The sequence below is a fragment of the Schistocerca serialis genome, unplaced genomic scaffold (assembly GCF_023864345.2).
Source record: "Schistocerca serialis cubense isolate TAMUIC-IGC-003099 unplaced genomic scaffold, iqSchSeri2.2 HiC_scaffold_634, whole genome shotgun sequence".
Lineage (NCBI taxonomy): Eukaryota > Metazoa > Arthropoda > Insecta > Orthoptera > Acrididae > Schistocerca > Schistocerca serialis.
Genome location: NW_026048227.1, coordinates 17,501 through 35,000, shown reverse-complemented (window position 1 = coordinate 35,000; position 17,500 = coordinate 17,501). Strand labels below are relative to the sequence as shown.

The 17,500-nt window shown below is 54.4% G+C and overlaps 2 non-coding genes and 1 pseudogene across 2 annotated transcripts; all 3 read left to right on the top strand.

Annotated features, from left to right (window-relative positions):
* The first annotated feature begins 8,423 nt into the window (after positions 1-8,423).
* On the top strand, positions 8,424-10,333 carry LOC126448854 (small subunit ribosomal RNA). Its single transcript, XR_007584265.1, has one exon. It is a non-coding gene; the product is annotated as a small subunit ribosomal RNA (ribosomal RNA).
* A 351-nt stretch (positions 10,334-10,684) lies between these two features.
* On the top strand, positions 10,685-10,839 carry LOC126448850 (5.8S ribosomal RNA). The gene has a single exon (XR_007584262.1). It is a non-coding gene; the product is annotated as a 5.8S ribosomal RNA (ribosomal RNA).
* Positions 10,840-11,027: 188 nt separating this feature from the next.
* LOC126448849 (large subunit ribosomal RNA) overlaps positions 11,028-17,500 on the top strand; it is a 9,477-nt pseudogene continuing 3,004 nt past the window's right edge.

Below are 17,500 nucleotides of genomic sequence, written 5' to 3'. Positions count from 1 at the left end.
TCGCCCCCCCACCTACACCGCTGTGATCACCAAGCTCAGCCCGGTGATCACAGAGGATGAAGTGTTGGTAGAATTGAACTCCCACCCGGACTTGGAAATCCGCTCTGCTCGCCGTATCCACAATGCCTCTGGTCCCACCTACCTCATGCGGGTATTCTCAGAGTCCGCCCCGTCCATAGACCATCTCCTCACCCAGGGTGCCCTGATATACCACCGTCGCCACCCTGTTGAATCCTCCAAATCCCCTCCCCAATCCTACCGTTGCCAACGGTGCCTGATGTACAATGACCACCTGACTCCCAACTGCAAAAACCCCCCCACCTGTCCCCATTGCAAGGCCTCCCACTTTCTCAAGAACTGCCCAAACCTCGCTGCTCCTCCTTCCTGTAATACCTGCAATGGCCCCCATCCCACATACTCCCACAAGTGTAAAGCTAAACCCCCTCCAGCCACCCCTGAACTTACAGTCCCAGTTCGTCCCGTCGATCCTCCTGTCCATCCTAACAATTCCCTCCGTCCACCCCCCACGGCCGAGGACATCATCCGGTTCATTACCGTTGTACTCCAAAACATTCACCCTTTTCAGCGCCCGCACACCTTCCAACAAATATCCCTTGCTGCTCGCTCTGTGTTCCACCTGAACACCTTCGCCACTTACTCCCACAACCAAGCCCACTTCACCTTCACCCGCCTCGACACCCTAGTTTAAGTCTCTTCCCTTCCCTCTCTTCCCCCCCTCCTTCCCGTCATGGCGCGGCACGAGTCTCGCATCCTCTTCCAGAACATTCGCTCCTTCCGCTCCAACAAATACCTCCTCATGCACACCCTCTCCCACCACCAGGTTGACACCTTCCTCCTGAATGAAACCTTTCTCCAGCCCCACCATTCTGTCCGCTCCTCCCCCTATATCCTCCACCGCACTGATGCTCCTGGTCCTCGTGCGCAGGGTGGAGTCGCGATTGGCCACCTTAAGCATCTCCCCGTCCGGCCACAACCTCTCCTCAATGACCCCACTGAACACCTTATCCTTAGCGTCTTCTTCCCCTCCCTCACCATTACCTGTGCCACCATCTATGTCCGCTCCACTGCTCCTCTTCCTTATGACTTCATCTCACACATTGATCACACCTTCTCCACCTATGTGATTGCCGCCGACCTCAACGTCCATAGCCGCACTCCTGCTGCCCTTCGGCGGTGGCATCAGTTCCTCTCCACAATCCAGGGTGACCTTGTTCCCATTCCCCAGCACACCCGACCCGAAAGTAACACCACCCCCGATGTTGTCATTGCCTCCGCCAACCTCCTTGGGCGTATCACTGTCGCCGTCCTTGACCCCACAGGTAGCGATCACCTCCCTGTCCTTCTCACCATAACGTCTGCAAACCGCCCCCCTCCAGCTCCGCAACCTGCACCCCCTCCCAAGGTCGTCCATGACTATCGCCGTGCCAACTGGGCTGCCTACCGGGACTCCATCTCCACCCAGGTCGAAAGCCACCCTCTTACCTATCGCCATCCTGACGACATCATCCGCGCCTCGTCCTTCCTTCAGACGGTAATTACTGACGCCGTGGAGGCCCATGTTCCTACTAAAACCATCCACCCACACCGTCCCACTCTCCCTCCGCGGGCTGTCCTCCTCCTCCGTGAATCCCGCCGCCTCTATCGCTCCTTCCTCCGCACTCGTGACAGGGATACACTCCAACGCCACCGGCGAATACAGCGACACGTACGGAACCTTATTACAGCAACGAAACGCCGGGACTGGCGCCAGACCTGCACACGACTCAATGCCACCCTCCCTATCAACTCCTCCAAGTACTGGTCTGCCTTCCATCGTCTTACTGGTTCCCTTTCCGCTTCCCACTACCCCCTTCTCCATAACGATCGCCCCCTTCCAGACAACCTCAGTAAGGCCAACCACTTCGCTTCCCACCTTTCCGAGGTCTTCTCCATCCCCGATGATCCCCACTTTGATTATTCTCTTTTCCCCACCGTCATGGAACGTGCTGATACCTCAGTCGCTCCACTTGCTCCTAGTCTCCAGTACTTGGGGCAGTTGCCCCCCTCGGACGTCAACACTCCCATCACAGCACAAGACATTAAACTTCTCCTCCAGTCCAAACGTAACACGGCCCCTGGTCACGACTGTGTCACCTACCGTCACCTTCGAGAAAGCCCCTATTCCTTCCTAACTGTCCTCGCCCATCTCTATAATGTCATCCTCTCTACTGGCTTCTACCCTGACCTGTGGAAGACCTCCCGCGTCCTCCTCTTCCTCAAACCCAACAAACCCCCTTCTGCCGCCTCTTCCTATCGTCCCATCTGCCTCACCTCCGTCTTCAGTAAGGTCCTTGAATCCATCCTCTCCCACCGTATCCATCGGCACCTTGCTCAACACCACCTCCTCCCCCTTACCCAGTGTGGCTTCCGACCCTCCTTCTCTGCTGATGACCAACTCCTCAACCTTGTTCACCTTCTGTCCCTCCAGCTCAACTCCCGTCGCTCCGCCATTTTTGTTTCCCTTGACCTCCAAAATGCCTATGACCGTGTATGGCATCCCGGTCTCCTCTTTAAACTCCAAACCTACGCCCTGCCTATCAATTTTGTCCGTCTGGTCGCTTCCTTCCTCTCGCACCGTCCTTCCTATGTCGCCCTCCACAACACCAACTCCCGTATCTTTTATCCCACGGCTGGCGTCCCCCAGGGTTCTGTCCTCTCCCCTCTCCTTTATCTCTTGTATACAGCTGATATGCCCAAGCCACCCCCACCAGTTCACCTTCTCCAATATGCTGATGACACCGCCTTCCTGGCTCTCTATCCTACCCTTCAAAGGTCTCAACGTACCCTCCAAACCCACCTTAACCAGTTCACCACTTGGTGTAACCAGTGGCTCCTCCGTCTCAACCCCTCCAAAACCCAGGCAATCATCATAGGCCGTACCACTCGCTCCTTTCGCCTCCAAGATTTCTACCTCACCCTTTATGGTCGTCCTATCCAACTCACCCCCACCCTGAAATACCTTGGCCTCACCCTTGACCGACACCTCACCTGGACCCCTCATCTCCTGACCATCCAGCAGAAAGCCCATTCCCGCCTCCGCCTGCTGAAACTCCTGTCCGGCCGGACATGGGGATTGCATCCTTCTACCATCCTCCACACCTACAAATCCCTCATCCGTCCTATCCTCTGTTATGCCAGCGTCGCCTGGATCTCCGCCCCCACCCGCTTTTACAAGGCTCTCCAAATCCTTGAACGCCATGCGCTCCGCCTTGCCTTCCGTATCCGCCTTCCTTCCCCCACACGGCTCCTGTATGAACTGATCCCCTTCCCCCACCTCCTCTTGTTCCTCCAACATCTCCGCATCCTTTACATTGTTCGCAGGGTTGATCCCCCCCACCCTCTGGTTTCCTCCTTCCTCTCCACCCCCCGCCCGTTGCCGCGCCTCTATCGCTGTATCCCTCCCTCTCTCCACCTCCACACCCTCCATCTCCTTCATCAGGGCAATTTCCAACGCCTCCCCCTCCCGGATGACGAACTTCGCCGTGACATATACCCTTCCTTCCAACTATAACCCGGCCTTGTTCCCCCCCCCCCCTCCCCAGGGCCCCCTTCTCCTCTTTCCTCCTTCTCCCAGAGCGGATTTTCCTCCATCCCCCCCTCCCCTGAGACCCTGCACCCCATACTTGCCTCTCTCCTTCCCACATCCCCTCCCTACCTGGCCCTCTTCCGAGCGCCCCCCATTTCCCCTCCCCCATCTCTTCCCCTCCCTCCCTTCTTCAGGTCTCCCTCATCTCCTTGAACCTGGCAGATCCTCTGTATTGATCAACATCAGTGTGCCACGTCAGTGTTGTGTTTCGTGCTTTTCTCGTGTGCGTCAAGAGGTGTGATTTTAATTGTGTGCTGCCTTGAGGTTCGCCGTCAGTGCTACGCTGTGTGCTATGCCAGCCGTCAACACCTTTATGCTCCAGTCATACTGTGCCTTGTGTTTCTTTTAATCGTCGCAGTGTGTGGCTTTTTGTGTGTGCTACTTTTAAACAGTTTTTTATCTCCATTTTACAGTCACCCCGTTTTTTTGTATATTGCCTTCCATGATGTTCTCCCTTTTTATATCTATGTTCGCCTTCTTCTCTCCTTTGCTGTTTTTAAATGTCTTCTATTGTTTTGTTCTATGTCTTTCGGCTGAAGAGCAGCGCATATGCTGCTGCCAGCCCGCCCCGATAGGGGAATTGAAATACAATAAAGAAAAAAAAAAAAAAAAAAAAAAAAAAAAAAAGAGTTATGTCCAATATGCGACATTCCCGCTGTCCCTATACATGAGCTGCGAGCTGTACCAGTTACGAGCTAGAGACGCGATCGCGTTGCTCTCTGTACGAATGCCGATGCTGAGCGGTCAGCTAGGAGGCGCTCCATCCATGTCGGTACCGGTGGGCGTTGCACTCGCAGTCGCAAAAACGTACGGCAAGTATATTACTCGGAAGAGTTTATGACAGTCCAAGCCCCCCTGCGTGGGGAGCGTCTTTCTAGGCCATGACCCACCGGAAGGGCGCAGCGTCCCCCACCCCAGACATGTGACGTCACACTATCGGTATTGACGACTCGACTCATTGCTTATAATCATTTGCCATACACCGGTGGAAGCTGCCGAGACGAGTAGCTACATAGCGCGCTCGCCGTGTCACTAATGTACAGAGATACAACAGTTTCGACTGGAACCGGATTAAACGTATACACGGCGCTGATTAGTAATACATAGACCCATCAGAATACAGATAATATATACAACTGTCCGTATACATGCTGAAAGACTCTGCTCACAATCACAACCACACGGCAGCCACACACTCTTATCACGCACTACTCTCCGCCTGTAACACGCACACAGACAATATGTAAGCACCAGCATGGAACAACACCCAGTGCATCCTCTCCGCCACATGAGACAATCCACACTGTCATAACCAGACTGGGAGGTCCACTCAGAAAACGGAATATCCCACCCCCCCGACAACCACCATTGCTCAGCTAAGCCACCAACACCCACACATGTCCTACACAGGGGTGCACCCAACATCACAATACTGCCTCCTCTCACAGCACACAAACAATGGCAGGAATGAAAGACACAGGTCTGCCACAAGCATGGAATCGGAGCGCCGCCTGTCATGAGCCAAAGGTGCATCCTGACGTGGCAAATCAGATGATGCCGCAGGCATCCACTTACTATAATCACAATCAACAAACCGACCGGCCGCCCCCCCCCCCCCCCATTACACCTTTCCATACAACAATGTGTACCTTAACCTAAACTATACTGTACCTTAACCTAAACTATACTGTACCTTAACCTAAACTATACTGTACCTTAACCTAAACTATACTGTACCTTAACCTAAACTATACTGTACCTTAACCTAAACTATACTGTACCTTAACCTAAACTATACTGTACCTTAACCTAACCTATACGGTACCTCAACCTAACCTATATTGTGCCTCAACCTAACCTATGTTGCGCCTTAACCTAACCTATGTTGCGCCTTAACCTAACCTATGTTGCGCCTTAACCTAACCTATGTTGCGCCTTAACCTAACCTATGTTGCGCCTTAACCTAACCTATGTTGCGCCTTAACCTAACCTATGTTGCGCCTTAACCTAACCTATGTTGCGCCTTAACCTAACCTATGTTGCGCCTTAACCTAACCTATGTTGCGCCTTAACCTAACCTATGTTGCGCCTTAACCTAACCTATGTTGCGCCTTAACCTAACCTATGTTGCGCCTTAACCTAACCTATGTTGCGCCTTAACCTAACCTATGTTGCGCCTTAACCTAACCTATGTTGCGCCTTAACCTAACCTATGTTGCGCCTTAACCTAACCTATGTTGCGCCTTAACCTAACCTATGTTGCGCCTTAACCTAACCTATGTTGCGCCTTAACCTAACCTATGTTGCGCCTTAACCTAACCTATGTTGCGCCTTAACCTAACCTATGTTGCGCCTTAACCTAACCTATGTTGCGCCTTAACCTAACCTATGTTGCGCCTTAACCTAACCTATGTTGCGCCTTAACCCAACCTATGTTGCGCCTTAACCCAACCTATGTTGCGCCTTAACCCAACCTATGTTGCGCCTTAACCCAACCTATGTTGCGCCTTAACCCAACCTATGTTGCGCCTTAACCCAACCTATGTTGCGCCTTAACCCAACCTATGTTGCGCCTTAACCCAACCTATGTTGCGCCTTAACCCAACCTATGTTGGGCCTTAACCCAACCTATGTTGGGCCTTAACCCAACCTATGTTGGGCCTTAACCCAACACACGTTGGGCCTTAACCCAACACACGTTGGGCCTTAACCCAACACACGTTGGGCCTTAACCCAACACACGTTGGGCCTTAACCCAACACACGTTGGGCCTTAACCCAACACACGTTGGGCCTTAACCCAACACACGTTGGGCCTTAACCCAACACACGTTGGGCCTTAACCCAACACACGTTGGGCCTTAACCCAACACACGTTGGGCCTTAACCCAACACACGTTGGGCCTTAACCCAACACACGTTGGGCCTTAACCCAACACACGTTGGGCCTTAACCCAACACACGTTGGGCCTTAACCCAACACACGTTGGGCCTTAACCCAACACACGTTGGGCCTTAACCCAACACACGTTGGGCCTTAACCCAACACACGTTGGGCCTTAACCTGCTCTGTAATTGTCATACGACGCGTTAAATTAGTGTAGTGTTGCCTAACTGCAACCCCCGCAATATAGTTTGCTACTCGCACTGCCCGGTCCCCAGTGTATCGCTTCATGTTAAACACCTTGCAGCTATACACTGTAATGTGGATGGCAGCAGGACGTACATGCTCAATGCCCTTTGCAGTTGTTCATTGGCATTTGCAGTTGTTCATTGGCATTCGCATGGCGAAGCACTTAGCCTACGCTGTGGTACGGCCTGTGTCAACTGTCCGCTGATGTTGTACGTCCAAATCACACACTGTACTGCACATTGGTCCTCATGTACTGAATGATACATCGTGGTACATGTGACCGTACAACGACTGCGCCAACAACGGCGAACCATGCGGTCCAAATGTTGTGCACTCAGCTACGTGTCGTCTCCCTATAAGAGCTGGATTGCAGTGTGGTATGCCCTGGATGGCGATCAGCATGAGCCGTCTGTTGATGTAGTGGCGCGTGTTGTCAGACGTAGTCGTCTCTTCTCACACACCGTGATAGCATGGTGCACTGCGTTCCACATCTGCGACATGCGACAGAGGCCGGTTGACAGTCGTTCGCGCAATGGACATCGCATACGTACGGGGGCCACCTTCCACGTGTTCGCGAAGCGTGCACATGTTGTTGCGTGTATGTGGGCAGACATAGTGTGTCGTGACACCTGACACAGGCATGCAACAATCGTTGAATTTGCAAATGGCGATGGACGCCTACGTTTGCTGGTGACGTTACGCAAATGAACAACTGGTAAACCGTTGTGGTGCGGTTGTTCTCGCTAGAGGTGAATCAGTGATGGCGACGATCGGTTGAGCTACCAACCGGTTGTTCCAGCGATACCCACCATGCCCACGAACGTGAATGGCATCTGGGTGTGAAGCGATACGCGGCGGTGGCTGGGTGGGACCGTCCCCGGCCGGTGAGGGGGGGCCTCCCGGCGTGCTGGCCGCGCGGTGCGTGGGCGCACGCGCTACAGCCGGCTGGTGGGGGCGGCCAGTGGCAGGCGCGCCGGCCGACGGAGGCGGCAGGCGGCGCAGCTGCGCGCCGGCGCACCCTGCACGCGGCGCCGTGCGGCCAAAGTAGGTCCTCGCGGGCCCGGTGCGAAGCGCGGTGGACATCTGCAGTGTGCTGGTCCGATTGAGGACTGTGTGCGCTGAGGATGCGCCGCCGCCCGGCGCTCGGCGCCGCGACGCCGTCTGCTGCTCGGTCGCCTCTGCGGTTCTCGCAGGTGGTTTGTATCGCAGCTGTGCGGACGTGTTGGCGCGTGCGCTGTGCTGGGAGAGTTCGCTTCGGCACCCAAGTGGGGCTTTTGTCCTTCTGTGGCGCTGGCGTTGGAGCTGCCGGTCACCGTAGGTGGCGCGTGTTGTCTCCCGCCGGCAATGCCACGACAGCACGCTCCCGGGCCTCTGTCGGCAGCGGCAAGCTCAGTTGGGAGCACGGGTGGTCGCACCTAAAGCGTCTACTCGCCAAACCCCGGGCGATTGCGCCTCTCTCGAACCCGACCAAGTACTTAGGACGGCGCTGCGCGCCGCCGGGACCTGAGAGGGTTTCGAGGTGTATGGTGCAGGGGAGCTCAGCCTCCTCCTGTTTGCAGAATAATTGAGCGGACGCTTGCGTGTTCGCGCGGGCCCCCGGGACACACTCCCGGGCGGCCGGCTGCTCAGCTCTAGTTGACGCAGCTCCCTGGTTGATCCTGCCAGTAGTCATATGCTTGTCTCAAAGATTAAGCCATGCATGTCTCAGTACAAGCCGCATTAAGGTGAAACCGCGAATGGCTCATTAAATCAGTTATGGTTCCTTAGATCGTACCCACGTTACTTGGATAACTGTGGTAATTCTAGAGCTAATACATGCAAACAGAGTCCCGACCAGAGATGGAAGGGACGCTTTTATTAGATCAAAACCAATCGGTCGGCTCGTCCGGTCCGTTTGCCTTGGTGACTCTGAATAACTTTGGGCTGATCGCACGGTCCTCGTACCGGCGACGCATCTTTCAAATGTCTGCCTTATCAACTGTCGATGGTAGGTTCTGCGCCTACCATGGTTGTAACGGGTAACGGGGAATCAGGGTTCGATTCCGGAGAGGGAGCCTGAGAAACGGCTACCACATCCAAGGAAGGCAGCAGGCGCGCAAATTACCCACTCCCGGCACGGGGAGGTAGTGACGAAAAATAACGATACGGGACTCATCCGAGGCCCCGTAATCGGAATGAGTACACTTTAAATCCTTTAACGAGTATCTATTGGAGGGCAAGTCTGGTGCCAGCAGCCGCGGTAATTCCAGCTCCAATAGCGTATATTAAAGTTGTTGCGGTTAAAAAGCTCGTAGTTGGATTTGTGTCCCACGCTGTTGGTTCACCGCCCGTCGGTGTTTAACTGGCATGTATCGTGGGACGTCCTGCCGGTGGGGCGAGCTGAAGGCGTGCGACGCGCCTCGTGCGTGCTCGTGCGTCCCGAGGCGGACCCCGTTGCAATCCTACCAGGGTGCTCTTGAGTGAGTGTCTCGGTGGGCCGGCACGTTTACTTTGAACAAATTAGAGTGCTTAAAGCAGGCAAGCCCGCCTGAATACTGTGTGCATGGAATAATGGAATAGGACCTCGGTTCTATTTTGTTGGTTTTCGGAACCCGAGGTAATGATTAATAGGGACAGGCGGGGGCATTCGTATTGCGACGTTAGAGGTGAAATTCTTGGATCGTCGCAAGACGAACAGAAGCGAAAGCATTTGCCAAGTATGTTTTCATTAATCAAGAACGAAAGTTAGAGGTTCGAAGGCGATCAGATACCGCCCTAGTTCTAACCATAAACGATGCCAGCCAGCGATCCGCCGCAGTTCCTCCGATGACTCGGCGGGCAGCCTCCGGGAAACCAAAGCTTTTGGGTTCCGGGGGAAGTATGGTTGCAAAGCTGAAACTTAAAGGAATTGACGGAAGGGCACCACCAGGAGTGGAGCCTGCGGCTTAATTTGACTCAACACGGGAAACCTCACCAGGCCCGGACACCGGAAGGATTGACAGATTGATAGCTCTTTCTTGATTCGGTGGGTGGTGGTGCATGGCCGTTCTTAGTTGGTGGAGCGATTTGTCTGGTTAATTCCGATAACGAACGAGACTCTAGCCTGCTAACTAGTCGCGTGACATCCTTCGTGCTGTCAGCGATTACTTTTCTTCTTAGAGGGACAGGCGGCTTCTAGCCGCACGAGATTGAGCAATAACAGGTCTGTGATGCCCTTAGATGTTCTGGGCCGCACGCGCGCTACACTGAAGGAATCAGCGTGTCTTCCTAGGCCGAAAGGTCGGGGTAACCCGCTGAACCTCCTTCGTGCTAGGGATTGGGGCTTGCAATTGTTCCCCATGAACGAGGAATTCCCAGTAAGCGCGAGTCATAAGCTCGCGTTGATTACGTCCCTGCCCTTTGTACACACCGCCCGTCGCTACTACCGATTGAATGATTTAGTGAGGTCTTCGGACTGGTACGCGGCATTGACTCTGTCGTTGCCGATGCTACCGGAAAGATGACCAAACTTGATCATTTAGAGGAAGTAAAAGTCGTAACAAGGTTTCCGTAGGTGAACCTGCGGAAGGATCATTACCGACTAGACTGCATGTCTTTCGATGTGCGTGTCGTGTCGCGCAACACGCTACCTGTACGGCTCGCAGTAGCCGTGCGCCGCGTGCGGAACCACGCGTGCTTCTCAAAACTAACGCCAATGTTGTGTGGTACGAGCGCTGAAGCGCTGGAGCGGCTGGCCTGCGGCACCTGGCGCCTGGCGCCGGTTTTGAATGACTTTCGCCCGACTGCCTGTCCGCTCCGGTGTGGAGCCGTACGACGCCCATCGGCCGTGAGGCCGTTGGACACAGAACGCTTGAACAGGGGCCGCCACACGCCTACGTCCCGCCTATGCAACTGTCTTGAAAGAGACAGTGGAAACTAAGAAAAGATCACCCAGGACGGTGGATCACTCGGCTCGTGGGTCGATGAAGAACGCAGCAAATTGCGCGTCGACATGTGAACTGCAGGACACATGAACATCGACGTTTCGAACGCACATTGCGGTCCATGGATTCCGTTCCCGGGCCACGTCTGGCTGAGGGTCGGCTACGTATACTGAAGCGCGCGGCGTTTGCCCCGCTTCGCAGACCTGGGAGCGTCGCGGCCGCCTGTGGGGCCGGCCGCGCCTCCTTAAACGTGCGATGCGCGCCCGTCGCCTGGCGGTTCGCATACCGGTACTTACTCGGTAGCGTGCACAGCCGGCTGGCGGTGTGGCGTGCGACACCTCGTACAACGACCTCAGAGCAGGCGAGACTACCCGCTGAATTTAAGCATATTACTAAGCGGAGGAAAAGAAACTAACAAGGATTCCCCCAGTAGCGGCGAGCGAACAGGGAAGAGTCCAGCACCGAACCCCGCAGGCTGCCGCCTGTCGTGGCATGTGGTGTTTGGGAGGGTCCACTACCCCGACGCCTCGCGCCGAGCCCAAGTCCAACTTGAATGAGGCCACGGCCCGTAGAGGGTGCCAGGCCCGTAGCGGCCGGTGCGAGCGTCGGCGGGACCTCTCCTTCGAGTCGGGTTGCTTGAGAGTGCAGCTCCAAGTGGGTGGTAAACTCCATCTGAGACTAAATATGACCACGAGACCGATAGCGAACAAGTACCGTGAGGGAAAGTTGAAAAGAACTTTGAAGAGAGAGTTCAAAAGTACGTGAAACCGTTCTGGGGTAAACGTGAGAAGTCCGAAAGGTCGAACGGGTGAGATTCACGCCCATCCGGCCACTGGCCTCCGCCCTCGGCAGATGGGGCCGGCCGCCCGCGCGGAGCAATCCGCGGCGGGGTCGTGTCCGGTTGCCTTTCCACTCGCCGCGGGGTGGGGCCGTTCCGGTGTGCGGTGGGCCGCACTTCTCCCCTAGTAGGACGTCGCGACCCGCTGGGTGCCGGCCTACGGCCCGGGTGCGCAGCCTGTCCTTCCGCGGGCCTCGGTTCGCGTCTGTTGGGCAGAGCCCCGGTGTCCTGGCTGGCTGCCCGGCGGTATATCTGGAGGAGTCGATTCGCCCCTTTGGGCGCTCGGGCTCCCGGCAAGCGCGCGCGGTTCTTCCCGGATGACGGACCTACCTGGCCCGGCCCCGGACCCGCGCCGCTGTTGGCTCGGGATGCTCTCGGGCGGAATAATCGCTCCCGTCAGCGGCGCTTCAGCTTTGGACAATTTCACGACCCGTCTTGAAACACGGACCAAGGAGTCTAACATGTGCGCGAGTCATTGGGCTGTACGAAACCTAAAGGCGTAATGAAAGTGAAGGTCTCGCCTTGCGCGGGCCGAGGGAGGATGGGGCTTCCCCGCCCTTCACGGGGCGGCGGCCTCCGCACTCCCGGGGCGTCTCGTCCTCATTGCGAGGTGAGGCGCACCTAGAGCGTACACGTTGGGACCCGAAAGATGGTGAACTATGCCTGGCCAGGACGAAGTCAGGGGAAACCCTGATGGAGGTCCGTAGCGATTCTGACGTGCAAATCGATCGTCGGAGCTGGGTATAGGGGCGAAAGACTAATCGAACCATCTAGTAGCTGGTTCCCTCCGAAGTTTCCCTCAGGATAGCTGGTGCTCGTACGAGTCTCATCCGGTAAAGCGAATGATTAGAGGCCTTGGGGCCGAAACGACCTCAACCTATTCTCAAACTTTAAATGGGTGAGATCTCCGGCTTGCTTGATATGCTGAAGCCGCGAGCAAACGACTCGGATCGGAGTGCCAAGTGGGCCACTTTTGGTAAGCAGAACTGGCGCTGTGGGATGAACCAAACGCCGAGTTAAGGCGCCCGAATCGACGCTCATGGGAAACCATGAAAGGCGTTGGTTGCTTAAGACAGCAGGACGGTGGCCATGGAAGTCGGAATCCGCTAAGGAGTGTGTAACAACTCACCTGCCGAAGCAACTAGCCCTGAAAATGGATGGCGCTGAAGCGTCGTGCCTATACTCGGCCGTCAGTCTGGCAGTCATGGCCGGTCCTTGCGGCCGGCCGCGAAGCCCTGACGAGTAGGAGGGTCGCGGCGGTGGGCGCAGAAGGGTCTGGGCGTGAGCCTGCCTGGAGCCGCCGTCGGTGCAGATCTTGGTGGTAGTAGCAAATACTCCAGCGAGGCCCTGGAGGGCTGACGCGGAGAAGGGTTTCGTGTGAACAGCCGTTGCACACGAGTCAGTCGATCCTAAGCCCTAGGAGAAATCCGATGTTGATGGGGGCCGTCATAGCATGATGCACTTTGTGCTGGCCCCCGTTGGGCGAAAGGGAATCCGGTTCCTATTCCGGAACCCGGCAGCGGAACCGATACAAGTCGGGCCCCTCTTTTAGAGATGCTCGTCGGGGTAACCCAAAAGGACCCGGAGACGCCGTCGGGAGATCGGGGAAGAGTTTTCTTTTCTGCATGAGCGTTCGAGTTCCCTGGAATCCTCTAGCAGGGAGATAGGGTTTGGAACGCGAAGAGCACCGCAGTTGCGGCGGTGTCCCGATCTTCCCCTCGGACCTTGAAAATCCGGGAGAGGGCCACGTGGAGGTGTCGCGCCGGTTCGTACCCATATCCGCAGCAGGTCTCCAAGGTGGAGAGCCTCTAGTCGATAGAATAATGTAGGTAAGGGAAGTCGGCAAATTGGATCCGTAACTTCGGGATAAGGATTGGCTCTGAGGATCGGGGCGTGTCGGGCTTGGTCGGGAAGTGGGTCAGCGCTAACGTGCCGGGCCTGGGCGAGGTGAGTGCCGTAGGGGTGCCGGTAAGTGCGGGCGTTTAGCGCGGGCGTGGTCTGCTCTCGCCGTTGGTTGGCCTCGTGCTGGCCGGCGGTGCAGGATGCGCGCGCCTGCGCGGCGTTCGCGCCCCGGTGCTTCAACCTGCGTGCAGGATCCGAGCTCGGTCCCGTGCCTTGGCCTCCCACGGATCTTCCTTGCTGCGAGGCCGCGTCCGCCTTAGCGTGCTCCTCCGGGGGCGCGCGGGTGCGCGGATTCTCTTCGGCCGCCATTCAACGATCAACTCAGAACTGGCACGGACTGGGGGAATCCGACTGTCTAATTAAAACAAAGCATTGCGATGGCCCTAGCGGGTGTTGACGCAATGTGATTTCTGCCCAGTGCTCTGAATGTCAACGTGAAGAAATTCAAGCAAGCGCGGGTAAACGGCGGGAGTAACTATGACTCTCTTAAGGTAGCCAAATGCCTCGTCATCTAATTAGTGACGCGCATGAATGGATTAACGAGATTCCCGCTGTCCCTATCTACTAGCTCCAGCTGTCTCATACTGTGAGCCCTCAAGCTGTGCGGGCTCTCGGTTGGTAAAAGGCAGTGTGGGGAAGGATGCGTCTCAAACAGCCTCTCCTTCTCAAGTGCCCTTACCTGCCTTCTTGAGGTGGAGCTGTTAAGCCTTCGGGCAACTGAAGGGTAGGGGCGCGACAGTGTGCTGAACAACTTGTACACTGGTTCTGATAGCTGCATTTGCTGTGGTGGGATCCTGCCCCAAGTCGGCGAAGGCCACTCGCCTTGTCTTGGACCCCAAGGCATGCTCCGCCAAGCCGGGGCGTGGTGACATGTCCCCGGTCAGGTTAGATGGGTCCAGACCTCCGAACGTCTGGGGGACCGGCCCGGCACCTGAGTAGGACCGGGTCTTTGGCCTTTGGTGGGAACCTGGTCTAGTAGGGGGCGAAGGATGGAGAGTGAATCCGCTCTCCCGGAATGTGGGTGGCATTCGCCGATAAGGGAGCGGGTGAAAACTGTGGTGGTGTGGCTGTTGAAGAGGACTAGTACGCTGTACCCACGGCGTGCTAAACCTGGCAGCTCAGTTACTAATAGCTCTTGGTCAAGGGGCGGGACCGGTGAGCGAGCTGCATATAGCCTCCCCCCATGCCAGAGAGGCCGGTCCGGGGCAAGAGACGGGCCTCCACTTTTACACTCTCTAATTATCAAAATGGCAGAAAATCAAGAGAGTGTTAATACGTTAGATACTAGCGAAGTTTCGAGCCTCGAGAATGTGTCTGTCGCTGAGCGACATGCGAAATTTTTGAAATTGCTGGATACTAGCATTAAAAATGGTAAGATAAGCAATTATGCTATTAACCATATTAGGGACTTTGTAGCCAACTGGGCAATCGCCCACTCTCAGTTAGAGGGTAGGGTAACGGAATTAGAGAAAGAAAATGAAAGACTTAGAGGTCAACCGGCCCGGTCTTATGCTGCGGTTGCTAGAGCCCCAGTTGCCAAGGCACCGACAGCGAAACAAACCATACAGGACAACATTAAGAAAGTTGCTCCTACAGTCTTCATTAAACCTAAACCTGGTGATGACATTAAGGCTGTTAAGTCAGTATTCGAGAAGTGCATAGATCCTAAGAAAGACAAGATAAAGATAAATAATGTACGCACTGCAAAGAATGTGCTGATAGTAGAAGCAGCATCACAAGAGGACTGCCAAAAGATCTTGAACAACGAACAACTAAACAATAAAGCGAAGTGTGAACCTCCTCGCAAGCGTCGACCTTTGATGTGTCTGTATGATGTACCTACGTACATGACAACAGACAATCTAGTAGACGCAATATATACCCAAAATTTTGATATGAACATGACAAGAGGAGAATTCGATGAACAGTTTAAATTACGCTTTAAAGTAGGACCACGTGAGAAACTGACAGTACACCACGTGGTAGAAGTCTCGCCAGGTTTATGGAAATTACTAACGAGAGCGGGTCGGTTGTATGTTGGCTACTCTGCGTTGAATATAAAAGATTACCTGGCAGTGCCGAGATGCACTAAATGCCAGGACATTAATCATACAAACAAGTACTGTACGCAACCTGATATCATATGCGGCCATTGTGGCCTCTCTGGACATATTAAGAATGGCTGTCCTAATAAGGACAAGGCGGCAGTATGTGTACCATGCAGACGACGAGGCCGTAAGTGTGGTGGACCTAAAGATTGTCCAACCCACCGAATGTTCTTAGACAGACTTGTCCAAAGAACAGATTACGGCGATATTTAAAGTGGTACAAGTCAATGCCATGCGCAGCCAGTTGGTTGCACATGAGCTACGGAAGGTAGCGGAACAAGAAGGAATTGATATTCTTCTGATACAAGAACCGAACTCCTGTGCGGGTCGAGTCCCTGGTTTTCCCGCAACAGCACAGGTGGTATCCTCAGGTGGGAACCCCATGAGTGCAATTATAGTATTGAATAAAACTATTAAAACTACGATATTAAGTCAGTTCTGTACTGAGCATATTATAGTTGTACAACTAAATATGCTGTCTTACAGTATGTACGTTGTAAACGTCTACTGCCAATTCAGACATGACATCAAGATTTATCTTGATCAGCTGAATTGGATACTAAGAGTTTTAGCCGGGCAGGCTATAATTGTAGCTCTTGATGCTAATGCTAAGTCCCCACTCTGGCACAGCGATGTGCAGGACGGTAGGGGTGCGGAGCTTGTTGATTTGATAATGGAAACGCACATGTATGTGCTAAACTTGCCTGGGTACCCCCCGACCTACTCAGGGAGGGCGGGTGCAACATCAAATATTGATGTCACACTAGCAAGCGAGAGGGCAGCACCCCACGTCCATAACTGGCAAGTAAGAGAACATCTAACTGTCAGTGATCATAACTGTATAACATTTGATATAGCGCCGACCATCGCGGATGTGCCAGGCGAGTGGGTGGAACGCTTCAATTATGCTCGGACAGACTGGGACCGACTCGTGCAGGTGTTCAGTCCTCCCGAGTTCGGAGAGGACATAGGTAATATTGATGAAGCTGTGGAGGAGCTGGTAAGCTCCGTGCAAACGGCTATCACACTGGCTGTACCTCGAATAGCGAGATACATCTGCAGGGAGTCCACCCCATGGACCCCTGAACTGACTGTGCTCAAACGATCGGTCAGAAGGGCGCGAAGCAACTACCAAAGGAGCTTTGCCCATGACGAACGACAATACCACCTGCGTATTTATCGTCGTCTGAAGCAGAGATACAAGGATCAGTTGGACATTACAAGGCGCCAATCCTGGGAAAGATTTGTGAACGATCAGCTGGGAACAGACCCTTGGGGAGTTCCTTACAAAATCGTTCGAGAAAAAATAAGATCGCCCATGATGCTGTCTACGCTACGTGCTGGGGATGGAGACACGACCAAGAATTGGGAAGAAACAGCAAGGTTGCTGTTGGATACATTATTGCCTGATGACATTGAGGACCAAGACTCGCACGAGCAGCGGGACATACGTCAGGCGCTGTCGATTCCGTATCTTAACGATACAAACGTGTGCCCTTTCTCAGCAGAGGAGGTGGAAGCAACCATCTACACCTTTGCAAGGAAGAAGGCGCCTGGTCCTGACGGGATCCCTGTGGAGATCTTACAGGGACTCGCACACTTGGTCGCCCCAGCACTAAGTCGTATTTACAACAGCTGTTTACAAAGGGGCTATTATCCACTAAAGTGGAAAACTGCCGAAGTTGTAATTATCAGGAAAGGCCCTGATAAAGATCCAACAGTGCCGAAATCCTATCGGCCTATCTGTCTGCTGGATGTAATGGGCAAAGCATTTGAGAAGTTGCTGGCTGACCGTCTCCAGAGTCATCGAACTCTGTATGGTATGAGTGATAGGCAGTTCGGATTCCGAAAGGGTCGCTCCACCCAGGATGCGATCAATGAGGTTTGCCGAATTGTTCACTCTGCGACATCAAAGTATGTACTTGGCATAATGATAGACATCTCAGGGGCCTTCGACAACCTGTGGTGGCCG